Source organism: Corylus avellana, chromosome 2 (genome assembly GCF_965113065.1).
Source record: "Corylus avellana chromosome 2, dhCorAvel1.hap1.2, whole genome shotgun sequence".
NCBI classification, from domain to species: domain Eukaryota; kingdom Viridiplantae; phylum Streptophyta; class Magnoliopsida; order Fagales; family Betulaceae; genus Corylus; species Corylus avellana.
The window spans coordinates 14,497,789-14,525,746 of NC_142491.1; the positions used below are offsets into that span (position 1 = coordinate 14,497,789).

The 27,958-nt window shown below is 35.0% G+C and overlaps 1 pseudogene across 1 annotated transcript in view; it reads left to right on the forward strand.

Annotated features, from left to right (window-relative positions):
- Window positions 1–3,216: 3,216 nt before the first annotated feature.
- Window positions 3,217–27,958, forward strand: part of LOC132168243 (uncharacterized) — a 53,831-nt pseudogene continuing 29,089 nt past the window's right edge. The window contains exons 1-8 of the transcript XR_015911408.1: window positions 3,217–3,264; window positions 6,817–7,116; window positions 7,201–7,746; window positions 8,274–8,750; window positions 8,889–9,041; window positions 19,378–19,476; window positions 26,132–26,179; window positions 26,327–26,743. The product of XR_015911408.1 is annotated as an uncharacterized LOC132168243 (transcript). The remainder of the gene's footprint in view (window positions 3,265–6,816; window positions 7,117–7,200; window positions 7,747–8,273; window positions 8,751–8,888; window positions 9,042–19,377; window positions 19,477–26,131; window positions 26,180–26,326; window positions 26,744–27,958) is intronic.

Here is a 27,958-nt window from a genome sequence, read left to right on the forward strand (position 1 = left end):
CACCACCGAGGACTCTTATCCTATTATTTGTTCTTGTGTGAAGGCCCAACGCATGCTTGGACACCACGACATCACCCGAAGAGTGTGCCACGTTCTTCATCGGAAAACTGTGCATTAACAAACTTCAAGCGTTTTTTGAGAAGAATTTTTTTTTTTTTTTTTTTTTTTTTTTTTTTTTAAAAAAGGGTGTTTAATTTGACACTCAAGGGTAGTGCGTGAGGCCTTGATGTCACATTTTTAATTTTGAAGTAGTAATTGTAAAATTGGTAATAGTTTGGGGGCTAGAGCATATTTTCCCCAAAACAAAAAGGAAGCATAACACATGGCTTAAAATGGATTTAGAGGTAAAAAAAAACCATATTTTTTGTTAAACTTTTTTTTTTTTTTTATAATTTAGGTTTCAACAAACCATTTTTTTATTTTTTTATTAACTGAACTTGAAAAAATAAAAAAAAAATAAAAAGAAAAAGCAATCCAAAGAAAAAAGAAAAAAAGGCATTGAAGTACTGGTGGTCAGACCATCCCAAGTATCTACACTATCTAGAGGTGGATCGGCCACCCCGTCAGATTTGGTCCACCTCCTATAAGTCCCAGGGGTAGCCGAACTACCCCAAATACATGGGGTTGTTTGGAAACAAGCCCTTCTATTTTTTTTACTTTCAGTTTTAGGTTTTAGTTTTTATTATTTTTCAATTATTATTTTAGTTTTTCTAATTACATTGAATTTAATATATTTTTTCAAACATATATTATTAACTTAGGTTTTAAGTCTCTAAAACATCGAAACACTATTTTAATTTTTTTTCTGGATATTCACAATTTTTAAAACAATTCAAAAGAACACAGAAAAAAAAAAATACATACATACACCCAATAAGGGTCAGACGCTTAGGAAAAAAATTAAAAATAAATAAATAAATAACGGTCAGATTGTGTTAAATAGTGGCACGTACACGGTATATGGAAAATGATTCTCTCCATTTCAAAATCTTTTAATTTCTTCTATTTAGTGTATTTTGAAGGGTATTGCATTTAATGCACTACTATAATTAAAGTTTTTGGATAACACTACCTTTCAAAATGTACTAAATAAAAAAAATTAAAAAATTTTAAAATAGAGATAGTTCCTTTTCCACGGTACATGGCATGTAACGAAGGAAACATTGTAGCCTCCTCGGTAGTTGAACAAAATAATTGTAAAAATTAATAGTACAATTAAATTTCTCAGTTCTTATTATTACGAGACACCTACCACACCAACTGTAATATGTACTATGGGCGTTGGATTCTTTATTTATATCCATTAATTTCGTTCAAGAATTGTCAAATCTATATTGAATAATGACGAACTGGTTGTTAGCTAGGCGTGAAAGCTAGCTGTCTTACACTAATTAAACTTCACATTATATAAAATGCTTAGGAAATTGTCATTCTAGAAACATATTAACTACATCTAAATTGTATCACAGAAACACCGACATACTAAAATTGAATATAGTAAGTCAGAGTCAGCCATTCCCAAAAATTGAAGCTTCCTGTCCTCATCCTCAACATTGTTAATGATATCTGTAAAATTATCACAATTTTTAAAATACATGTGTAAGAATATCTTAATTACTTATAAACATAAAAATAAAACTAGAAAAGGCTGCTTGACTTGGTCTACGATTTGGCCTACGCAACCCTTTTCCAACTCAAAACTTGGTAACCTGCTAGCTACGTCGGCAACTGTACTATGTAGTATGGACATTGGATTATTATGTAGTATTGTCAAACCGGTATTGAATGCTAAGAAGCAAGTTCAACGATGAAGCGGTGCGCGCTGTGTCCTAGTCTTATCCTTTCGTTTCTTCAAGTTTGTCTACCGGTGACCACTACTACACACCGACCACCTTGATGAAATTATCCAACTGTCATTTAAGGTGATGAATTATTGAGGGGATTATGACGCAAATCCAGTTGCCAATGCAGTCCAAACAAAGTAGAAAGAACTTTCACAGGAAATGTGGCAAAGCACATAATAATTAAAGATTCAATGTGGAGGAGAATTTGGCAAGAATTTTACTAGGCATGGTTCACTACCATTCACAACACTGAAAAGATCATTACTATGTAAAATTGGTTCAATTTGAAAAAAATTAATTTAAATAATTTGTCCCATTTAATTTCACTAAAATTAGTTGGTCAAAATTGGGTGGGTAGAAGACTAGGGAGGTGGAATTTGATGCAGCCATTGGAAAGAAGAATAGTTTTTTTTTTTTTTTTTTTTTTTTTTTTTTAATAAAAAAATAAAAATGATTTAATTGGGGAAAGGAAGAAAAGAAAATTATGAAGGTGATCATCTTCAACAAGCTCTCTGCAATTCACTTTTTGTTAAAATTTGGTTAAATTCTATAAAAAGCAAACTCTATTCCCCTTTTCATTTTAAGGCTTGCCGAACCTCTTTTTACATTTAGAGAACAAAATCATTTCTCTATTTTACTTTTTATGGTTTTATATTTTCTCTCACATTTTCTCTCTCCATCACTTTTATAAGTTTGTAAAGGTGAGGAGCATTTACATTGGCACAAGCCATGTCGCAAAAAGGACTTTACATCTTACTAGTCAAAGTGGCCAAGAGATTGTTGAACAGTTACACAACAAATTTATTGAGCATTGTAACTCAACTATCCACACCTAATAATAATAAAAAGGAAATTCATTTTTTTTTTAATCAAAAAAGTAGACAAATAAATAATTTTTAAAATAAAAAAATAAAAGTTGATAGGTAAACTATTAAGTCGAATATACGTGTTTTAAAAAAGTAAATAATTAGCTAAAATTTAACGAAATATTTATTAAACCGAGTATAAATGCTCCGTAAAATAAAAAAAATTGTTGCTCCGTTGCACTTCTCCTGAAACTAATATGGCAATGAATGCGTCGGTAGCAGTAAATATCAAAACGAATTATTTGTGTCCATTCATTAATTCAAGAATTATTTGCAATACTTGAAGAGGATATTGGTGAAACAGTTGAAACTGTTAACTCATTTGTTTAACTCCTATATCGCCGCGCCAACTGTCAAAATTATGATGGGTGTCAAATCTGTATTGAATACTGTAAGAAGCAAGTTGCGCTTAATAACGACGAAGTTCTAGCTGTGTTATTCTTATCCAGTCGGTTCATCTTTTATATCCCGTCGTTTATTCAAGTTCGTCCACTGCACAAGTGAGATTTAGGAGCCGTGGTGTTGGAAGACAGCCCCCGTCTAGCACCGTAACTGTAAGTAATTACCTCATTATCATCTTTTGCATCATATTTTGCTTTTGCATCAAATCTGGGTGTGAGTACTCAGATATTAGAGGCAAAGAGAGTGTGATTTCAATAAAATGTCCTTAAGTTGTATGAAAATGGATATGGCACATGTGCTTTTTTCTTTACGAGGTTGTCATGATCTTTAGCGGAGCATGAAGAAAATAATTGAAATCATTTATCTAATAATTTTTTTGTTTCTAATTAATCAAGTATATATGCCTTCAAAATTAATCAATTATGAGACATGCAGTGCACGATTCTAAGAAAATCATTACTAAATATGAAACTTTTGAAGAAAATTTCTTACATCAATCATATTTATTAGTAAAACAAAATAGAAAGACCTATTGATCATGCACATGCTTAGTGATGCACAAGGAATGGAGCTCTGTTCGGTAAACATATTTTCACAAAAGAGTCCTAATTTATTTGTATGAAAATTCGGTACAGCTTTTTATGAATTTCATTGTTTTTATAGCACTTCTATAAATAAAACATCTTTTGATACATGCCAAACAAAGAGGAAATAAAATAAAAAAAATCAGAGAAAAAGAAAGAAAGAAGCACATTTGGATCTACGCAAGATCGATGCTTAGAACGATTAGTGTTTTTATTTTTTATTTTTTATTTTTGTGTGTGTTAAGTAAAAAAGAGACCACGTTAAGCATTTACTTTCCTCTATTGTTTTGCAGTTTTCTTTTTGAAAAAACTTCACTTATATATAGATCCTAACTTTATTCTCATTATCATCATAATCCAATGCTAAACAATCAAGGAAAACTGCTTTAAAGTGTTGAAAGATGAATGCATATTATTTTGACGGAAAAAGGAAATGTATCTTTAAAGTACATGCTTTACATGTAAGAATCAAACTTTCCTTTAATAAAAATGTCAACTTTTAACTCTTGTGAAATGATACACGACTAAGCATGATTAAGTACGAAAACCAGTGTAAAACATGCATAATAAATCAAGATTGAGAGTTGGGTTAAGCCTCCTTACCTCAGGGTGAGAGCTTCTCCAAGCCCTTAGGAGAAATATCTCCAAGGTGGTTCTCTCTCTCTCTCTCTCTCTCTCTAGGTTTAGGTTTATGGGAAAAATGTGAAATGGGACCTATCGTTTATCCTAAATCCTTAAATAAGACCATTCACATGAATCATGTGCGGGAAAAGTTGTTAAAAATCATGCAAGTGGGCACCTATTGATCATTGAAAAGCATCCATTAATCGTTATGTGCCAAGTTGTTGAAGCTCGCTAATATTCAGTCCCACTCAAACTCAGCTATTAGGAATAATGTTGAAGCCATAGTCAATAATAAGATGGCAATAACGTCAAGTATTTGAATTTCACAACCTTTGAGCTCTTCATGTTAATTACTGCCATCTTAACATTGACTTTAGCTTCAACATCATCTTTAGTAGCTGAGTTTGAATGGGACTAAATATTAGCTTCAACACACGTGTATCAATCAATCATTCTAGGACCGGTCGATTGTTGGTTGAAGAAACCCTAAGGATAATAATTATAAAACACATGTTAAAAAACACTTTTATTTATATATGCGTATTAGGGAAATTTTTATATATAAAATTTAAGATCAATTAAAAATTCTCGTGGTTTTAAGCCAATGATTATTTAAAATAATTGTCAAGTATTAAATTGGGGTGTTACATTTATAAAATAAATTACATGAAAGATGTAAATTTTTTTAATAAAATTCATAATGGCCCACCCTCCTCGAGAATAGAAGTAATTTCCTTGACTCAACCAAAAAATAGAAAACTTAAATCCTTAATTTATTCATCTTGGAATTCTGGAAATCACTTAGATTGAAATTTATATTTTGGAAACTAATTTCAGGATCACTCAACCTTATAGATAGGTGAATTAAATTAATCCGCTTGACAACTTTTTTTTTTTTTTTTTTTGACATGTCGATACAAGAGGGGGAGGAGGGATTCGAACTAGTGACCTCCGCTTTATAAGGTGTGATCTCCAGCCGATTGAGCTATCTCTTGGGACGCATGACAACTTGTTAGGATTAAGGCTGCAAACCCGTATTACATGTAGCCAAATGTGATTTATTTTTCCTCGTTTCTTTGGTTTTCTAATATAGACGTTGACTTTTTTGGTTTTTGTTTTCCCTAACCTCTAAATTAATAGTCTAAAAGTAGTTTAGAGAAGTCCATGAAGGAATTCCTACTATCTTTTACCTTAACTGATATTCCTTCTATTCTATTTCACCATGTTAACTGTGATATACTTTTAGTGTGAAGTGTGAAGAGTCATGGTAGGTGATATGAGATTGAAAATGTTGATACAATTTTACAATGATATAGTTTTTTCATGTAATTTGAACTTAAATTTGGATGTCAGAAATTCCATGTATAAAGTTTTGTGGAGTTTTTGAAATAATTATCTTATAAATACAAACATATAGAAGAAGCCTCAACGTCCTCAACATGATCCAACAAAGTCTACAATTTTCAGTAGCCATTCTAAGCCAATTAAGTGAGGGGAGAGCCGAAATTGTTAGGCGGGCTATAGAGGTCACTTGCCCCTTCTAGACACCCTAGCTCCATCATTGAATTTTGTTAGAGCAATTTTTTAGACTGTCGGGCCGGCAACAGAACTTCTGTAAAATAGAAAAAATAGTTACTTACTCCGATGCTTAAGTTAATACTGTATTTAACAGAACAAAATGAATAGAGAAATTTTTTTTGGTAGGCAGATCACAGCGTGATACCTAAGCTTTTTTTTTAATTTTTGTAGAGGGTCTCCATTTTTAAAGTGAGGGGCTTGCTGAATATGCTTCCTGAAAGCTTGTCATTTGGCATACTTAGAGCTACTTGGTTATCACCACATATTGGGCTGCTTGATTGAGTCTTTTATATTAAATAGGTTTTAAGCTTCAGCCTTAATGCTGATTAATTGTACCACCAACCATAACCATAAAAGCAGATGAATTCAATGCCACATTTGACAAGCAGAACTTCTAATTCCAAAAGTGCAGCCCGTGTTCTTGTGCTCTTCATTTGATTCACTTACCCAATAAAAAAAAACTTTATTGATTCCTTTGTATTTTTAAGCAATTTTTGTTTTCATAATTCTTAGAATTTGAATTTATTTCAAAGTAAATGCTGAATTTTCGTTTTTCTCTCATACCCAAATGGACATATAGTAGGTGACCGTGTATTTCGGTTGTTGGGTTTTCCTGGCCAATAAATAATCATGAGTAATGTATTGAATTTTGATCAAACAATAATTTAAAAAGACAAATTAATTTGGGGGATAAGAGTCTTGCACACAACATTACTCAATATTTATTAGAAAGAAGTACCAAATGCTTAAACATCAGTTAATAGTCTTCAAGGGGATTAGGGAAGTCCATCAAGGAATTCCTTTTTTTTTTTCTTTTGTTATGAATAAGAAATTCCTATTATTACTGTAGGTAGCCCATCCTCCTTTTATTGTCTTTCATTAAGGTGCTTCTAACACCATTTATACTGATATATAAAGACAGATTTAACATGGAAATAAAGGATGGCTTGAGTGCAGCTGTTCTTGAAGTTCTTGACAAAGATAATTACGTGGTTTGGAGTTCTCGGGTAAAAACCTATTTAATGGCTCAAGATCTTTGGGAAATAATTGAAGAAACTACTGAACCTCCTAAGCAAGCAGATGATGAAGCTGCTTTCAAGGCTTGGAGTGAGAAGAATTCCACGGCTTTACATGTGCTCCAAGTTTCATGCGGGCCGGACGTATTGTCTATGATTAGGAAGATTAGTTCGGCTAAAATTGCATGGAATACTTTGGCAGGTCTCTCTCTCTCTCTCTCTCTCTCTCTCTCCCTCTCTCAAAAATGCACATCCATGCTCAAACAAAGCTTGCTTTTGAGTGCAGTTATTCTTCAAGTTCTTAAGAAAGATAATTATGTGGATTGGAGTGTTCGGGTAAAAAACTATTTGATGGCCCATCATCTTTGGGAAATAATTGAAGCAACAACCCAACCTCCAAGGCAAGAAGATGATGAAGCTGCTTTTAAGGATTGGAGTAAGAAGGATTCCATGGCCTTACATATAATCCATATTTCATGTGGAGCGGACTCATTTTCTGAGATTATTGGGATTGGTTCCGCAAAAGTCGCTTGGGATAGGTTGGCAAAAAGGTTTCTTCCTGTTCTTGAGAAACATAATTTTAATTATGTAGATTGGAGTGTTCAGGTAAGAACCTATTTGATGGCCCATCATCTTTGGGAAATAATTGAAGCAACCACCCAACCTCCAAAGCAAGAAGATGATGAAGCTGTTTTTAAGGCTTGGAGTAAGAAGAATTCCATGGCCTTACATGTAATCCAAATTTCATGTGGACCAGACTCATTTTCTGAGATTATTGAGATTAGTTCAGCAAAAGTCGCTTGGGATACGTTGGGAAAAAAGTTCAACTCAGGTCTCTCTCTCTCTCATCGGTGCATATATATGCTAAAACATTCTTAATGTATAATAAGATTAAGAGAAAAATCAAAAATACTTTTTATTTTTGGAAAAGCAGTAGTTCAATGGATTCTAATTGGTTTTATTGCAGGGTATAGTAAACTATCTAACCAAAAATTAGTCAGCTTACATGATTTTTTTCAATTCAACCATCAATTTAGTTTGATATGACAACTACGTAAAAAATCCAATAGTTTGTTGATGGTGCACAATATATATGCATACACAAACACACACAAAGAGGAAGATTTTTTCCTTCCAAGTTTCTGATGTTATAAAGAAGTTTTAGGCAGGTATCTCACTTGTCTTGACTTGGCATGCTTCTTATTGGTGCTAATTCTAATGGCCTTTACATGTTAAGTTAATATTGAAATTTAAAATGGAAAGAAAAGAACATCCGATAGTCATTGTTGTCATATTGATGTCAGAATGCCTTCATTTCACTATCATTCCTTGAAAACGAAAGAAAAAAAAACTTTGCAGGCATCGAATATGTTCAGTATGAGGCCTTAAAGAAGGCTATGGAAAGTGGTGATTGGAACACTGCAGAGGAGTTCCTTAAGCGCCAACCGGATGCAGCGGCTGCAAAAATCACAAGTTTGGACGAGACAGCTCTTCACTTAGCTGTTGAGGCTGGGCATGAGAATATAGTGGTGAAGTTAGTGGATTTAATGTCCGAGGAAGTCTTGGCAATACAAGATATCTTTGGTAACACAGCTCTGGTTCAAATAATTAATTCTGGAAACTACAGGATGGCTGCATGCATGGTTAGAAAGAACAACAACTTGCTCCGCATTAAAGATTCGAATCAAGATATTCCAGTTAGTAAGGCTCTTTTCAATGGGGAAACAGAATTGGCTAGATATTTCTATTCTCTAACCCCGCTGGAACATCTAACGCCAGAAAGTGGCTTCCACGGCGCTACACTTTGTTACCGAGCTATATATAACCGAAGTTTAGGTAAGAATGAACTTCTTCGGGTAAGTCTAATAATCCATGCATGGTTCGGTATTTCTATGATTTGAAATTTTCGCAATATATATAATTAATTCCCTTTTCGTTCAATGTTTTCTCTACGCTGCTGGCACAACACAACAGATATTGCTTTGGATTTAATTGAACAGTGTCCACGTTTGGCTCTTGCTCTTGAGAGAGATGGTTCGTCCCCTTTGTATGCTCTGGCCGATATGCCAAATGCATTCCGGAGTGGAGATGGGCTCGTGTTTTGGAAACGATGGATCTACAGCTACTGTTAGTACCAATCTCTTTTTCTCTTATTGCTTCTCATTAAATTTCTTTCTGGTTTTATGCACACGGCTTGCTAGCTAGGTTGGATATAATTTCTATAAAGATTATATATAACATCATCCAATAATGGATTCCCAAATCAGATCTTCTTCAATTCTTTTTCTTTCCAAGTGAAGGAGTAAGCTACCTAATACTTTAGCAAGTGATTCCTATCAATTGAAATATGAACATACATTCCTTAAAAAAAACAAATATCTGCATAAATAAATTTAACTCCGAACTATAAGTTCATACACTCTAATAATAATTTCATATTTTTATACATACAAAAGAAGTGATACCAAATGTAACACAACAATTATAACAACATAATTATTTGTTATTATCACTCTCAACCTTTCAAGTAAAGATTAAAAAAAATAATGTCTATTTAAAAAAATAGACACTATCTAAGTATTTTAACATAATCTTGAAAGAATAAACAAATGAAAAAATTGTGCGTTTCGCATAAGTAATATATATAATGTGGCCAAGTAATTTTCAATTTTTTTTTAGCTACACTTAATAGCGTAACCAAACCCATGTTTTAAATGATGAAATCTTGGCGTATTGTATGGAAATGTCGAGCCAAAAAATACAATGCGATGCCCACTCGCAATTATTTCCTTCTTCTCCCTTTTTTTTTTCTTCCTTTTTTTAGATGAAATATCCCTACTATTTTCAGTACATATTTGATATTTGAACAACCTTAATAATAATATAATATAAAATAGAAATAAATGACTTAATCCATAGACATTTAGAGAATGCAAATAAAATTATAAAATCCATCGTGTAATCGAGTAAACTAAAAATTAAAGGAAAAACTATACTTAAGCCATCCGAACTAACAAGCAATTGGTATTAAAAAATTGTAATGTGGAGTTTTAATTTATCACCCCTTTTAGTTACCCCCATTAGAAATTTTTGTTAAATCCTAAATGAGGAGAAAATTGACAAAACTACCTGTCAAGAAATAAAATATTAAGCTAAAAAAAAAAAAAAAAGAATGAAAAATTACTCCTTTCCAGAATTTTTTATTTTAGTTTTTTTAAAACAAAACTTTAAGGGCATAGTTGTATTTTTATAGATTTTATGGGGTATAATGGACATTATACATGTTAAATGTGTAAGTTAACGTAAAAAGTTTAATGGTAGAGGTTAACTAAATGGGCTAATACATTAAAACCACACATCGCAACTTTTTAAGTTTTGAAAAAACGTAGCAAATTATTTGGTAATCTCTATTGGGGAGAAAGGTAAGTTTGATCACTTATTCTTTCACTTCCCCTTTCTATTGGAGGTGGCCAACTAAGGTTGGACTACAATTTTGGTATGAAATGTTAACAAAAGAGGGCCACAAGATCTCCACCAATGGCCGTATCATATTTTGTCATAGAAGGCCCACAACCCAGCCGGTATATTATCATGAGGGCCCAAGACGGAATTGATATTCTATCATGGAGGGTCGGTCACCCAACCTATATAGAGAACCGATAACCCAGCCAACAATCTATTATGGAGAGTCAGTTAGCCAGCCTATATGGAGGGTTGATCATCCGACTATCCTTTTATTATGGAGGGTCGGTCACCCTATAATGCCTCAAAAATTAATTAACTATGGTAAGTAACTTAAAGTGTTACTTGTAGTGTTCAAAATGTAATTAACTTGTAATTAACTCCAAGTAGTACATTTGACAATAATAATCCGAGTAAAAATATAGTGGGATACAGAAAGAAAATATTGATATGAATTGTAATATCGCAATAAGGGGTAGGTATTGGTTCGGTTCGGTAAAGCCGTTTTTGTTTTGGTTAATCGAAATTGTCAGTTAAATCAGTTAATTTACCGATTACATCTCGATAATGATTTATTTCGAAAGTTTCGGTTAAACAAATATTTCGGTTAAAATTGTTCGGTTAATCGGCTAACTGTGGGCATTTTTATTGGGTCAAAAATCGATTGTTTTGGAGGCCCAAATTGTTTTTGGGGGCTAAAATGGCTTATTGAACCAAACAAATTTTAAATGGGCTCATTAATTAACACAATAAGATTCTACCATATATATGTTCTACTAATAAATTGGTGATAGAATCCATCAACTAATATGTTCTACTAAAAAAACCTAGCTAATGCTCTCGTAATCTTCATTCTACTAGAGTATTTATTATCGGTTAGTTATCGGTTAATTCGTTTAACCGACAAAAAAATATTTATACCGATTAACTGAACCGAATTGAAGTTTGTACTAAAATCTTTAACCGATTACCGATCAACTTCTAGAGGTAGGCGGTTAATGTCGGTTCGGTCGCAATTGGTAGGCAGTAAATGGTTAATGTGTCCACGCCTAATCGCAATGGTATGTCTTACTCAAAATATAACCCAAGTGAAATATAAAACTAGACTCCAAAAAACTCCTAGAAGGTGGTTGAATAGGTGTTGACAATATAATACATAATTTAAAAATTATCAATTATAACCAACACTCAATTATGCATCACAACGGAGAATACAAATTCTTCAATAGTGAAATAAAGAAAAATCATAAAATATCAATCATCACACAATCAACACAAGGATTTTGGTGACGAAGTTGAAAGCTTTTGAAAAACTCTTCAAAAGTCAAACCACTCAGAGGTAGCCAAAACGAGAAAATCAATCCACTATAGAAAAATTAGAAATTACAAGTTGTTCACACTTATAAAACCTTTGTACGTAATTTACACACCCTTGTATTAGACAAGTGACACGCTTGCTCAGGATCACAGTAGTTTTCCTAGAACATTTGGACAATTCTTCTATTTGACCTCCTTTACAGGAACGCCAATAGGCTTCTATTGTTGTTGATGAAAGGTGATTTACAACAAAGACTATAAGAGAGGAGCAATTGACAGCACAAAAACCTAAACTTTCTCTCTTAGCACATGGTAGAAAAAACTTTTTTTTTTCTTTGGCAATAATGCTTCCAATCCCTACAAAATATGTGCTCTAAAAGCCCATAAATAGACTTGTGAAAGTACACCTAAAACCAGAAAGTCGGTGGTCCAATAATCCTGGAGCAACTTCCAACAATTCAGCTTTTTCAGTCTTTTGTTTACAGATCGTTTTGACCCCCTGAACGTTCGAATTGGAAACTTTTCATGAAATACAAAATTATCTCAATTTGAATTAGCTTTCCAACTTCACCAAGTTTAACTTCATCAAATTTCAGAATCAAAGCTATGAATGTTTTACTCCAGCTGGGTCAATGTTAGAAGTCTTTCGTTAGAACAAAACTTGGAATAGAACTTAGGATGAAGCTCTTTGGAAGTCTTCCGATCGACACTTCGAACAGCCAATAGAACGGAGCATTATTTCAGTTTTCATTCTTCATTCGTCTGTTGACTCGTTCGAACTGACGAAGTCTACACTCGAACTAAGCATTGAATTCAGTTTAGAATAGAATAGAAACGAAACCATGCTGATGAGAAATTCAATATATAATATTAATAAATATTAGCGGTCATAATTGTCCTTCGTATCGCCTATTTGTACCTTGAAACCTCTTATTGTGAGGTTTGTGCGTCCCTGTAGAACCTTTGGTACAACACCAACACTAAAAAAAATCCATGTTTTGCATCATTCTCTAAATGACGTTAACAATTACAAAAACAACCAATGGTTCTTTTCTTGTCATTTTTCATCTACTGTGAAACCCAAGGTCGAGAACCAAAAATTCTCGTTGTGAAGGAAAGCAATGAGAAATATAACAAATACTCATTGTTTCGTACTAAAATGATGTACAAATGTATACTGTAATTCTCATCATTTATGAGGAAAATGACGAGAATTTTGACCTATAAATTAATGTCATTTATAAAAATCGATTTTAACTTATTTTATTAATAAAAAAAAAAAAGGAATAAGTAATCAAAGCAAATATAACAACACACAAGTCTAATAAAACTCCAACTACTTTCATATAAACTAGTTTCAATAAATGTACTCAATACAATATAAAAACATAATCATTCTTAGAAATACACGAATACACAGAGAAATAAAACATAACATAATGCGTGTCCAAACATTTAATCAATACATGCAATCATGCATATCATTCTAAATATCAAGAAGATCATTCAATGAAGCAGCCAAAGTATGTCCAAGTAACCCTTCAACAGCCATCGTTGAAGGGATTGATGCCACTCATCGTTATCAATAAAGCATCCCCGATCCCCATTTAGCTTGTAATCTACTCAGATGAAAAGTTAAGGCACTGTTGGACGCATGGAAAGTAAGGCAACAAAACACAATCATGTTTTCATATAAAAGTGAAAACACAGTACGTATTCAAAAGGTGATCCCATCATGAACAACTTAGAAAAGTTAATGTGTTGAGGATACTCGGCTATTAGCTTGAAAACATTGTCACACACATATTTGCAGGATACCAAACCAAATGAAACAATTGGCCAAACGAAACTTGTAGCATTCAAAATACGGGTGTGCTACAAAATCCCTTCATGACCAAATTGCAACATTCAAAATATCCATGTCAAGTATTTTCTAATCTAAACCAAGCCCAACCCCCCGAATCATTCTCTTGTAGCTTAAAAATCAACCTTAATCTTAAACACAGCTCATAACTTAAACGAAAGGTTAGAAACTTCTATGTGTTCAAGTGTGTTACAAAACTAAGCAATCAGATTATGAAATAAAATCCCAAAATAAATACAACTCTATAGTGGTAGAAAAGTCACCTGGTGGCCTCTCTAGTGCATACATCTCCCGCTTGAGCATCATCGTCATCTGCAATGGGGTTTCCTCCATCTCGGCCTGTAAATTAATAAAAGTAGAAATCCTTAGTTATCCACCTAAAATCATTTGTATGAGTAAAACTAATCAATTAACAAAAAATCTACTATTCCAGTGGCGGAAAAAAGTTGGGGATTTTGCTGACGTGGCTGATGATTTTTGCTCTGAGGTAGTTAGGGAAATCCTTTGGATGTTTGGCTGTACAGAGGGCGGATTTTGAGAGTGTAGAGGCGCGTGGAACAACGAAACAGCCTGTCGTGAATGCATCTGGCTGGTTTTTGGTTGGATTTTTGATTCTCTAATTATTCTGGGATGGCTTGAGGGCGTACGAGTCGAGGGCGTTTGAAGGGGAAGAATGCTAAAGTGGTGGAGCGAGTGGATTCTGCATTATCTGTGGGTAGATCTAGTGAGGAGGTCATAGCTTCTGTGGATGGTGTAGATGCGCTTGAAGAGATGGTTGATAAGGAGATTGTTGCAGAAATTGAAGACAATGAAGGGGTAAAGAGTTGTAGGAATTCTGTGGAGGTAGGAGAATTGGGATTTTTTTTCTTCAGCAAATCAAAAATCAGGTTTAGTTGATGCTGGGCTGACCGAAAGTAATATTCATATTAGAGAGACTTCCAAACCTGAAAGTGATTGGCGTGGGCTTTTTTACTCTGAAAGTGCAGGGGTTTCTTTGCAGTATTTTGAATCGGACGTTATTGATGGGAAGGTTGTTGTTGAGCTGCCATTTAAGGTTATTCAGGAAGAGATTTTCAAATGGAGCTCTAGTCTAGTAAGGCAATTTCTGGATAAGCCTCTTCCTTGTTATCGTGTGAAGAAAGCAGTGGATATGCTTTGGAAGCAGTTTGGGAAGATGGAGGTGTTTCTTTTAGATAATGGTATGTATATCTTCCGATTTGCTGATGAGGCTACTAGAGATGAAGTGTTATCTGCTCGTTTGTGGCATATTTCCAACAAACCTCTTATTCTTCGGAGCTGGGAGCCAGGTATGCAAATTTTAAAGTTGTCTCTTAATTCAATTCTGATTTGGATTAAATTGATGCATCTCCCTTAGAATTTTGGACTCCTACCTGTTTGAGCTATGTAGCTAGTGGGGTTGGGAAGCCTCTTTATGCCGATTCTATTACAGGAGACCAAAACCGTCTTGGTTTTGCTAGGGTCCTTGTGGAAGTTCATTTTGATTCTACTTTCCCTAAGGAAATTGTGATTAAAGGGGCTGGTGGTCAGTTGGTGTCTGTTGGGGTGGAGTATCCGTGGATTCTGGTTCAATGTAAAAATTGCAAGTTCTTTGGTCATGCAACTTATTCTTGTTCTAAGGTGGAAAAGAAAATCTGGGTACCTAAGGCTCGTACAACACAGAATCAAGTGGTGGAGGCGAAGGTTCAGGGAGTGATTCTGTCTGTTCAGGTTCAAAGTTCTAAAGGTAATGAATGGAAGGAGATTTTGGCTCCTCAGACAAGGAAACGTAAGGAAGGGGATATGGATGGGAGTATTTTTTCTAAAGGTAGTCCTGGAAAGCAAATTCCAGTAAACCATACTAATACGAAGGCTTAGTCAAATTCTTTTGAGGCATTGCGTAATAAGAAGGATGTTGGGTTTGAGGAAGGAGAAATTCAGAGAAATAGAGTAGCAATCAATGCTATTCAAAAAGTTATTGAGGATGCTTTGTCTAAGGAACATTCTAAGCTGAAATTAAAGAGCTTAAATGGAAGGCGCAACTGGATGAGGAGAATGATCATGAGGGTAGGGGTTTTTCACCTACAGTATGAAGATTGTTACTTGGAATATTAGAGGCCTCAATGACTCCTTGAAACAAAGAGAAATTAGGAGTTTGGTTAAAAGGCTTCATATTCATCGAATTTGTATAATTGAAACTAAGGTGAAAAGTGATAAGTTTCTGAAGATTCAGGGAGATATTTTTCCTGGTTGGGGATTTATATCCAACTATGAGTATCATCATTTGGACAGAATTTGGGTTTGTTTTGACCCTGAAAGTGGATATTGTTAGCAAAAGTGCTCAGGAGATAAGTTGTAAAACTGCTGCTATTCAAGAGGATTTGATTTGGTTTCATTCTTTTGTGTATGGGGCTAACAAAGGCATTGAGAGAAGGCAATTATGGCATTCTTTGGTTTTGGTTAAAATTGGTTTGTAGCTTCTTCTCCTTGGTTGAATGGTTGTGATTTTAATGTAGTGTTGTGTGCAAAGGAAAAGTGGGGTTAGGATCATTTAAATTCTTATGAGATTGATTTTAAAGACTCTTTAAATAATTTAGAGGTTGCTGATCTGAATTTTTCTGGGTGTTTTTTTACTTGGTGTAATAAGCAAGAGGGTACATGTTATGTGGCCAGGAAATTGGATAGGGTGCTTGCAAATACAGCTTGGATGGGGACGTATGGCAATACTCTGGTTGAATTTCTTGATGCAGGAATTTCAGATCATTCCCCTTCTGTGGTTACTGTGGGTAAGTTAAAGAGTTTTGGTCCTCGTCCTTTTAAATTTTTTAGCTTTTGGGTTGAGAATACAGATTTTTTGAATTGGGTGGAAGAGGGATGGAGGTTATATGCTGAGGGAGTTCCTATGTTCAGATTGTATGCTCGGTTGAAGGCTTTTAAATGCATTTTGAAGAGTAAGACTTCGGTTTGTTATGGGGCTATCCATCAAAAGGTTGCTCAAGCTAAAGAAAGATTGGAACAAGCTCAGAGAGAGATTTTAATGTATGGTGGGCAAGCTGATTGTGTAAAAAAAGAGAAAGAATGTCTTCATGAATTTCTTTCGATTAGTAAGGCCGAGGAAGATTATTATAAACAACAGTCTCGAGTTAAATGGTTGAATTTGGGGGATCAAAACTCCTCTTATTTTTTCAAGATAGTTAAAATTCAAGCTTATAGGAATTTAATCACTCACTTGTGGGATGATAATGGAGATAAAGTAGTTGAGGAGAATCGAATTAAGCAAGTTGCGGTTGATTTTTATAAGAAGCTTCTAGGTTCTGAGTCTCTTGTTTTTAATGAAGATAAAGCTAGCCAAGTCTCTCAACTTATTACTAAGCGAATTACTACTATTCAGTGTGCTATGCTACGGGCTGGGGTTACTGGTGCAGAAATTATGGCTACTGTGTTTGCTATGAAAAATGAGAAAGCCCCCGGTCCTGATGGTTTTCCTGTTGAGTTCTCTAAGAAGGCTTGGTCTATTGTTGGTCAGGATGTTATTGTTGCTATTAGGAGTTTTTTCCAATCTGGAAAGATTCTAAAAGCAGCAAATGCTACAATTATCACATTGGTTCCGAAGAAAGTAAATCCTTCAAAAATGGGTGATTGTCGTCCTATCTCCTGTTGTAATCTTATCTACAAGTGCATTACTAAAATTTTGGCGAATCGGTTGGTTTCTTGTTTGGAAGACTTAATTAGTCCAAACCAAACAGCTTTTATTCCTAATAGAAGTATTGCTGAAAATGTGTTATTAGCTCAAGAAGTTATGAAGAATTATCATAAGAGTGGTGGAATGGCACGTTGTACACTGAAGGTGGATCTTATGAAGGCTTATGATTCTGTCAATTGGGATTTTGCTCTTCGTTGTCTTTGCTGTTTTCGTATGCCTGAAAATTTTGTTTCTTGGGTTCAGGAGTGCATTACTTCTCGGTTTTCGGTGGCTGTAAATGGTACTTTTATTGGTTATTTTGAGGGGAAGAGAGGTTTTAGGCAAGGTGATCCTTTATCTCCTTATTTGTTTGTTTTGTCTATGGAAGTTTTGTTTAGTCTTTTGGCAGATTGTGTGGTTAAGGAGGAGGGATTTGGCTATCACCATCGATGCTCTAAGGTTGGTCTCACTCATCTATGTTTTGCGGATGATCTTCTCATTTTCTCGGAGGCTAGTGTGCCATCTGTTAGTGCTATTCAGAAAGTTCTTTGTGAGTTTGAGTCTCTCTCTGGTCTGAGGGCAAATCCTGATAGGAGTACTTGTTTCTGTGCTGGGGTTTCTCCTTTGGTTCAATCTCAGATTCTTTCTATGCTGAAGATGGGTGAAGGTAAGCTTCCAGTTCGTTATTTAGGTGTTCCCTTGATTTCTTCTCGGCTGTGTGCAGTTGATTGTGATACTCTTTTGGAAAAAATTACTGCAAGAATAAATTCTTGGCTTTCTAAGAATTTATCCTTTGCTGAGAGGTTGCAACTTATTTCCTCTGTGCTGTATCGTGTGCAAGTTTATTGGAGTAATATTTTCATTTTACCAAAGAAAATTATTAGAGCTATTGAACAAAAATTTAATAGATTTATTTGGAATGGTAATGATGAAGGGGATGCTAGAGCTAAAGTTTCTTGGAGTGTGCTTTCTATGCCAACAAAAGAGGGGGGTCTAAGCATTAAAAAGCTTGAGGAATGGAACCGGGCTGCCATGATGAGGCATATTTAGAGTTTGTTTGCGAAAGCTGGATCCCTTTGGGTTGCATGGGTAAAGGAAAATCTTCTAAAGGGAAAGAGCTTTTGGCAAGTTTCTATCTCTCAGATTTGTACTTGGAGTTGGAGAAATTGTTAAAGCTTAGAGATGAAGCATAACATTTTATCTCTTTTGATGTTGGTAATGGAAAGAATATTTATCTTTGGTTTGATGCTTGGCACCTGGATGGGGTGCTTTATACCTGGCAATTGTTCCTTCACTGTTAATATTGAATTGTCATTGCTACTCATTATTATTATATTGCAAGTATTGTTAATGGATGTAAGTGATATTAGCGCACGGGCTAAATATAACAATTGTTAATTGTATTTATGTGGGCTTTCTTGTTTTGTGGGAGTTTGAGCTTAAGTCCTTTTGCATGCCTATAATACTTTAGTAGCCACCAAGACAAGAATCAAAAAGTCCCCTACAAGAGGGCTAGTGTATATATATATATATATATATATATATATGCAAAAAAGAAAAAAGGATTAAAAAAAGGGGGGAAAAGGTAGCCTCCAAGACACCAAAATGCAATACTAGTCTTTGTTTATCATGCCATTGGAAACTATAACCAGTGCTATTTCTTCCCATATATCCAGTGCTATTTGTATTACTTTTCAAATGTTTCAACATACTATATGATAAAGCCAAATTTATGAGTTATTTATTTAATCTTTCTGAAAACTTTACTTATATCCCACAAAGTATAAGAGGTTTTGCAATCATAACCTTGAAGTTTAAAAATTTTCTATGTCGGCCAAGCCGTTGATGAGTCCAAAGCATTTTTTATTTTACTTTTAAAAATTTCATTTTTTTTTTCATAAAAAAACTTGGGCATTTGGGTAATTTAACAAAAAATAGTAAAATTAAAAGGGGTTGAAATATGGGATACCGACATTGTAAATTTTTAAACTTAAAGTTAAAGATTTTAAAACCTCTTATATTTCGGAGGGTACGTGAAGTTTCCCCTAAGTCTTTTGTGTTGCTAAAAACAAAATTGCTCATATGTATTAAAACTATTACCAAATTCTTGCTTGAGATTCATTGGCATTTTTTGATGAAAGGTATACACATTGAACCTGCTAGTGCCATCAAGGAAACTCGTTTGGACATTCGAAGCCTAGAAAAAGGGCAAAATGATAAAGTAAAAATCATCGGATCAGGTATGTTGCCTAATTTTTTTTCCCTAAGATTTTGCTTCTACCAGTAAGATTAATATTTTGAAAAACTTCATGTTTTCTCTTGTGATAATTACTTTAATGGTAAAATCAGGACTTGCCTTCAACAATCAATGCAAAAATTTACTTTGTCCTTAAATTAAACGTCAAATATGACATATCTCAAGAGAAAAAAAAAAAAATGATCAAGTTAATATATGAAAAAAATTCCCATGTCGCATGCTTGTACAAAATATGTTAAATGTTCCTACTAATGTACAATAGTTACAAATCTGTTGTTTACAATTTGTGTGATATTCCAATTTTGACACAAATGAGATTCTTTTTGCCCTCCAACAAAAGACAGACACATCAGTGTAGAGTACTAAAAGGGATTTCACCATATTTTCAATCGACAAAATTTCTCCTTCCTAGAGTAGAACCCACAACCTCACCAACTCTCCTCCACCATGCCCCCATTCCTCTGCTGAACGCTTCACTACGGCTCTGCAGCACTGGGAAAAATGGAAGAATCTCTGTCCTTTGTGGTGTTTGTCATGCTCAACCTCATCCTGTAACGCTCTTGAGAATTAACTAAGATGTAGTTAACTCGGTGCGCCTTCCAAGATCTATTCACAACATAAATAAGCCAGATCAAGGGATGAATCTAACAAGTTTACTTTGTATAAAATTAACAATGAAAATAATTGTAACTTAATACAAGATAGCATATCTAAATAATTCTATTAATCATTAAATATCCAAAAATAAAAATAAATCTCTCAAGAGAAAACTTAAATACCAAAGCGTTACTATTTCCAAAATAAGCAGAAAGCGTTACAATTTTTAACTCCAAACATGTTAAAAATCTCAAATAAACATCAAATATCAAGGTCTAGTACTAAAAAGATTAATTAGATAAATAATCTCGATCATCTCTATGCTTGCCATCATTTCTATCTCACATGGTTTGAAGCTACTTTGAGTATAGTTCCTCAAAGATGAGCATGATTATATCATTCACAAGTACATATCATCTCGTGGGGCTCACCAATTAACTGCTGACTAATTGCAAAACACAATTGCAATTGTGTTTCACAAGTGGATAAGAAAAATCAAGTATAAGTCCACGACTTAGTGAGGTAAAATCACATGTAAGGCAATTATCCATTTTGTAAACTCATAGTTTTATGAAAATGTTTTGTAACATTAATATACATAATCATGTAAGACAGTTGATAATTAGTGGTATAAACGAGCCGAGCTTGAGCGAGTAGTACTAACTCGAGCTTGGCTCGTCCGATTTTGTCTCAAGCTCGGCTCGAGTTGTATTATTTAAATTTTTTATTTGAGTTTTTTTTTTAAAAAAACCTAAGCAGAAAGCATAAGAGAGAGAGAGAGAGAGAGAGAGGATCCCAAAACACTAAACACAAATGAAAGAGGCTAATCTAGGATCTTGTGTGATAATCTCATTACTTACATCATAGACAATATTTAATGTAATCTAAGGACTATTTGCTTGCACAATATAAATAATAAAATAAACATGTAAAATGTTATATGCTATATGCTCAATTTTGCTCAATTAAATAAATCAATAAATAATTACTTTATTCATTAAAAACTAGAATGTCATACAAATAAAAACATTGGGATTTATGGCATAATCCCCGGTAAAGAAAGATTTTGCATGCAAACTGTTTACATGTTGATTGAGGCTATTAATTTAACCACTGGGGGTGAGTCACAATTGATAGAACGTGGGATCAAATATCTAGAATTTCCCTTGATTCACCATTTTATACAACGAACCAACAAGAACATGTACATTAATCTTCGTCATCATAGCCATGAAGTAATTTCTATCAAGACTTGGGTAACATGAGTAGACCAGTGCATGCCATAGGAAATACACAAGCTATTGATTGGAGGGGCACCCACAGTGGGCACGCCCCCGCTCTCTCATTTTGCACTTTTTGTAAAGCCAAGCGAAATGCGTGGCTTTGTTGTATGATAAGCAATGTGCAACACCTGGCCCTTAGAGTAGGCCATGCTTGTAAAGCCCCAATGGAAATTAATTAACTAGTAATTAACTTCATGGTTTGTCTACCAACCCTATTCTTCATGAGACAAGACTCAGGAATCTTAACTTCTCATAAACGAGAGATACAACAGAAGACTTTAACTACAGAAATAGAAGGCAACTACTAAATACCACACATAATAATCATCAGAGTAAAGATAAAGCATCACGTCATAAATAGATCATCCAAATGTACTGGTCAAAAGACTGATCATCAAAATATTACATCTCAAAATAATAATGTCTGGAAATAAGATCATAAGATTAAAACGTAATTTTGAGTAACGCCAATGAGATAACAATCTCTATCATATCCTTTCATGTGATTCCTCCATCATCCCACATAGACTTTAGCCAATTCAAGTCCATATATTCAAAAACGACTCTAATCAAGTCCTAAGCAATCACCCAAGTTCGGTCCGTAGGCATTCTCCTCTATACTAGCTAAACTGCACAATTTATACATAATGGAGTGAGGAAAATAAAAGGGGTAAGTCCAAAGACTTAGTGAGGGTTAATGCATGTAATGCCAATGCCATCTTAGTAATGAACTTTGTTTAATAAAGAATGCAACATTTTAGATATGGTAGTCCATGGACGCAATATAAATATAATACATGCTATAATCATGAGTAACAGTGATAGTTCAATAGTATGGTCTACCCAAGATATTAGCCCTTCTCAACAGGGTTGACACTGTCCCGAGGGATATGTAATATAATGCCGGTTCCCCGACCATTGCATGCTACCGTCCATAAAACTAGCAGCCCGACCGAGTTCGACCTTGGGTGGCCGACGCTACTAATGATGTACGTCCTATAGTGACTGCCCCTTAAGGTTGTGCCGGTCACGAATACAACTATTGGATCCAAGGCTCATATATCAACACACACATTTGACAATAAAGTTAACATATATAGTAAACCCATGGCCGTTATCCCGCACGTACCGGTGTACCATGTCATACGATGCAATTAATCTTGCCCGTATTTTACATGTATGCTTTCACAAGTCTCAATGTCATTATCTTGTTAAGTAACACATTTTCACAAATGATAAGAGTTCATGTGCAACAAAGTGTATATCATGAGAGTTGTAAATATGCATGTTTTGGTAAACAAAATGGTCGTGCGATGTGGGAGAATAAATGGTGAGCATTATGTGAGTTAAAACTTGCTTGGGTCATGTAAATTCTCCGAGTATCACTCCAAAAAATCCGAGTTCTCCAAATCTATGAAAAATCTACCATTAGTCCTAAGTTTAACTAAAATGAACCTAGAACACGAAACAGGAGCTATCAGACGATTGGCCAAAATGACGTCCTCTGGAACTCTACTGGCTGTACGTCTGGGCTCTTGGCCGTAAGTCCAACCAGAAGGTTCAGGTAAAACTTCATTTGTTCCAAATGTCCTCCTATCCTCCCAAGCTAGTTCTAAAGCTACCAAAAAGCTAGGACCTCCTATCTCAAAATGACACCTCTATGCATAAGAATATCCATTCAATAAAAGGTGAAACCAACTTAAATCAAGATTAAATAGAAACAACTTAACCAGAAGCTCAAAACTACTAACTAAGCTATCTATGAAAAGTACCACATATATAACCACTAAGTGGGGAACAAGCTAAGCTTAGAAGATTGCCTCTTTAAAGCACAACATCCAAGAATCATCTCTCCTTCTCTAAGAACTCATGAAGATACGTTAACGACTCCAAACACACCCAGAAGGGGGGGGGGGGGGTTGAATAGGTGTTTGCCAAATATAATGCGGAATTAAAATCTCACAAGCAATAAACATTCAATCACCAAAATGTAAAGCAACAAAGAGATGAACACAACGATTTTGGTGACGAAGAGGAAACCTTATAGAAACCGTTCTATAAGGAAAGACTTCTACGGGGCAGCCAAACCCAAGATTATCACTATCAAAAGATTACTCACGCGATTATAGACACGAGACACTTACAACCCTAGCAAGTTCTTGGCTCTGTAAGAATCAACAAGCAACCCGCTTGTCTTCCAACTCTCTCGAATCTTCTTCACAATGATTCTCCTTTACCGAACTCCTTTCGGTAGACTTCTTCTTCTCCACAGATGATTACACAAGTATAGCTCAAATACAAATCACAAAACACTCTAAGAGAGTATTGCTTTAAGGCACATAAACATCAATCTCTCTTAGCTCATAAGGAAACAAACACTCTAGCACAAGGGCTCTCTCAATATCACTCTATCTCTGGCTCGTTTGCTTGACAAAAATGTGTGCTTACGGCTCACTTAAATAGGCTTCAAGAGAAAGGGACAAGACAAAAACAATTAAACAAATAATAAGTAGTCTGTCAACCGGGCGTCCGGACTGCCAAGGAGGGGTGTCCTAATGGGCAATGCTGCAACAACTCAATCGGCGCTCCATTCACTTCTGCACGCGTGGGAACCTCTACACCCACGATTTCCTGCTGCCATGTGCAACCATCCAAGCACCCATGTGCTCAAGAGAAGCCCATGCTTTCAATAAACTAATCCCATGCCTTCATCAACCCATACCACATTAGATAAATGCCCATGCTACCATAAACAATTATAGAATGGAAATCCCCATGAATCAAGGCAGTCAAAGATGATAAAAACATCAATATAAAACTTCCTACGAGCTCCCGTTCGGACGGCTACGAATGGGTGGTTCTGTGCACTTCAAGAAGGCTGCAGGTAAGAGGGGGTCCGGATGGGCTTCAATGGGCATCCGGATAGGGCTTCGAACGGCCTTGCGAATGAGGGCTACTGACCTCCAGACTTTTCCAAAATTTCGTTCACTTAAGTGGGCATCCAAACGGTGTTGCTGACGGGCTTGCGAATGGGGCATTCTGACCTTCGTTTTGTCACACACTTTGGAATCGAATTAAGCCAGCACAAAATACTAACTACTCACAAACTCCCAAAAACACTCAAGCACCAACTCTATGGGGCAATAAAGGCTAAATGGAGGGTAAGGGTCGTGTAGGGGTGAGGTATTTATAGGTGGGATGAAGCTGTGAGCGCTGCAGAGTTGTTCTGAAAAGAAGCGTATGTAAGGTGCTATTGGGGAGTACGTTTGCATACTGTTTACCCAACAGACCGAAGGCTGCATCGTACGTACGAGCATTAACCAGGGGATAACCAAAAGTCAGCATACGCCTGGGTGGTCCCCCCACGCGTACGTCCGCATACTATTTGCAAGCGTATGTCCGCGTGGTCCCCCAAGCGTACGTATGATCAGAAAATCCAAAATTCTGAAAATGCCCTCCCAAAACTCAAATTAACCTCCTAATTAAGCTACCTAAGCTTAGTTAATTATTTAGGTCACTACAATGCTTGACATCTAGATTTGGCCATAGCCTTTTCGTTAATTTGCTTCTTTTTCAATTCTTTTGGACTGTGAATTTTGAGGTTATCACTTTTGTAGTGTGATTTTTCGCCGTGAGGCAGAAAACGCTAATTGCTCACGTGGAGCAGTGCAAGAAAAATTAGATAGTCATATTTGTTGACTTAGGCTTGAGCCCTGGCCTTTGTTGGTCTTGTTTGATGACCCAATTTCATTGTCGGCCTAAGTTGACCCTCATTTTGACCTATAGTTAGTCATATTTTGGCTCATTGTTTGGCCTATTATTGTTAAAGGCCCATCTTTGATTACCGTCACTGAATGCCACCAACTCTAGTCTTCAAACGCCACCAAGTCTAGTGAGTTTCCGACCATCATATCCTATCCCCACCGCTCGCCACCATCTCCAGCCTCCATTGTCGACTGTTGACATCTCAAGCAAAAAAAGAAAAAAGAAAAAGAAACAAACAAACACCCTATTTTCAATCTCTAGCTTCTAGCATTTTTTGCCTTAAATTTAGGGATTTGATGAGATTGAATTACCCTAAAGGAAGGGATTTACTTATGATTAGATTCGATTTGAATAAATTCAAATAATTTGTATGCTCGTATCAAGTAATAAGATCACAATGTCGCCCTACAAGGTTTTATCCTAGTGGCGGACGTAGGTATTTAAAGTAATTATATTTATCACCCCATACCCCCAAAGCCTATGTTACATGGTCACTCCAACCAAAAAACCAATTTCCATGCACCAAATGTTATAGGGGACCACGTACAACATGTAAGCTTTTGGGTAAAATTACTTGTCTCTATTTTATTCTATTCCTCTAATGTCTTTATTTTTTTATTTGATTATGAATTTTGAACAAAGAATAATAAAAAAAAAAATAGCCTTTTTAACGAAAATAGCCTTTTTAACGAAAGAAAGTTTTCTTTGAATGTCCTCTCCTTTTTGTGGAATTCCAGGGATTCAAAAGGAAGATGTGTTCTTTTTTCTCTCGCTTTACCTAAACCATTGATTAACTGTTCATGAATAAGTTTTCTATACATATGATTTAATTAATAGATGGTCAAGCTAGTATAATGCTTGTTGATATCACTCAACTCAATAATTTGCAGTTGAATAGATTTTATCTACCATCTGATCCATAAACAAAAAAATTTTGTTTTGGTAATAATTTTTTAATGTGTATGAGTGACCGAATTTTGTTTTATTTTGTAGTGCAAGCTCTATTGCGCCAGCTAGTTTCAAATCTCCTTAAATTCTTAGGTATGCTACGTCAATTCAATTAATACCATTCCTCACTTACTTTGTCAAGCCTACATCAATTCAAATCTCCTTAATTTTTTTTTTTTTTTAATTATTAATTTATAGTTTCATCTAGCTAAGATTGTATTGTTTCGATTGTTGATAAAGGAATCAAGGATTTATATGAAATGAAGTTAGTCAATGTCCAGTCCCATGAACTTCTAGATCGCATGTGCAAAGAAGTATCAATTAGTGAAGAATTCAGTCTCCTTAGAAAAGCCCTGTTCCATTCTATCGCAAGGGGGAATTTTGAATTTGTTTTTCGTATAGTCAAAGCAAAATCAAATCTTCTCTGGAGTCGTGGCGAAGATTCAATGTCCATATTTGCATTTGCTACCCTACATCGTCAAGCGAAAATCTTTAGCCTTTTATATGGGCTTCCTGTGAAAAAATTTATTGCCAATTTGGGTTGATGACAAAGGCAATATCACATTACATATGACAGGAAGGACAGAAGCTTCAATTCAACTTAATCAAATCCAAGGTGCAGCTTTGCAGATGCAAAGAGAACTACAATGGTTTAAGGTAATCTATCTCATTCCAAACTTTTCACATATACTTTCACTATTAACTACTAGGAATAGTAGCCTACAAACCAAATGGGACTTCATTTTTTAAAATAATTTTTTTTGTTTTATTTTTTATATTCATAATGTTTGGGAAATTTTGATTCACGGGATGAATTGAATTCCTTGTTATATTGTATGTCATTTAGGTGCTTTAAGTCCAATTAATGCACAAAATATCTAAATCACAAGGTCCTTATAACTTGTAAATGTGAGTTCATAACAAGTAGCAAAATTGGGCATTTTATTTGCAATGACGATAATATTTACTATTTCTGATAAAATGATTTGCCTTGATCATTGAAGTGGAGAGTCGTACTTACCATGTTGATGCATTAAGAATGCAATGAGTTGGACTACTAATTGAATGCATTTCTTAGATCTAGTAATTGAAAAGACTCTTAATTTTGAGGAAACACGTTCTACAAACAATTGTCACTTGACGAAGGATTTGGGAGACGTGCAGTGGTAAGATCAGTGAGATCTTTTAGTGGGGTTTGTGGGAGGCTGGAGCACACTTGATGTGGTTGGGGCATACGGTGGTGAAGAGGGGGTGAAGATCGAGTGGATCCTCAACGGTGGACATATCTAGATTGACTTACGACTTTTATGATGTTAGGTTGATGGAAGTTTTCTTGTGGTTAATTCATCCTAAAAGAGAAACATGAATCTTGATCAAGAAGGTTCAAGAGTCAGCCCTGGAGGCCAAGGGTTGAGGTTGTTGAGGCTGAGAAGGCAACCTCTTACATTCCATGGCTTTGATTTAACATACGTTCAAATTTAGTATCAATAAAGCTGGAGATCGAGGAACGTTTTTGGAGTAATTAAGATCCTTGATGGTAAGCTTATTTTTAAGCTATATCTTTGAAAGGTTGCTTATACTGTAACATGGAAGTTATTGCCAACAGAATATAGGATAGAAAATGAAAGAGAGAAAATGGGAGACTTTGAGAGTGAATTGGACTACTTCTTATTGAATCAACTTGGCCAATTCGAGATGGCTAATTGTGCTTAACCAGCCTTATATAGGCTTAACAATTAAGGCAATTCGGTTACAATCTGTTTACAACTAACTCACATAACTACCAACTAACTTCCTAACAGAATTAATTATCAAGCTTCCTTTCCTCTAAATTCTCATCTCTTCAGCCTTCCTCTTCTTCAGCTCCCGTGA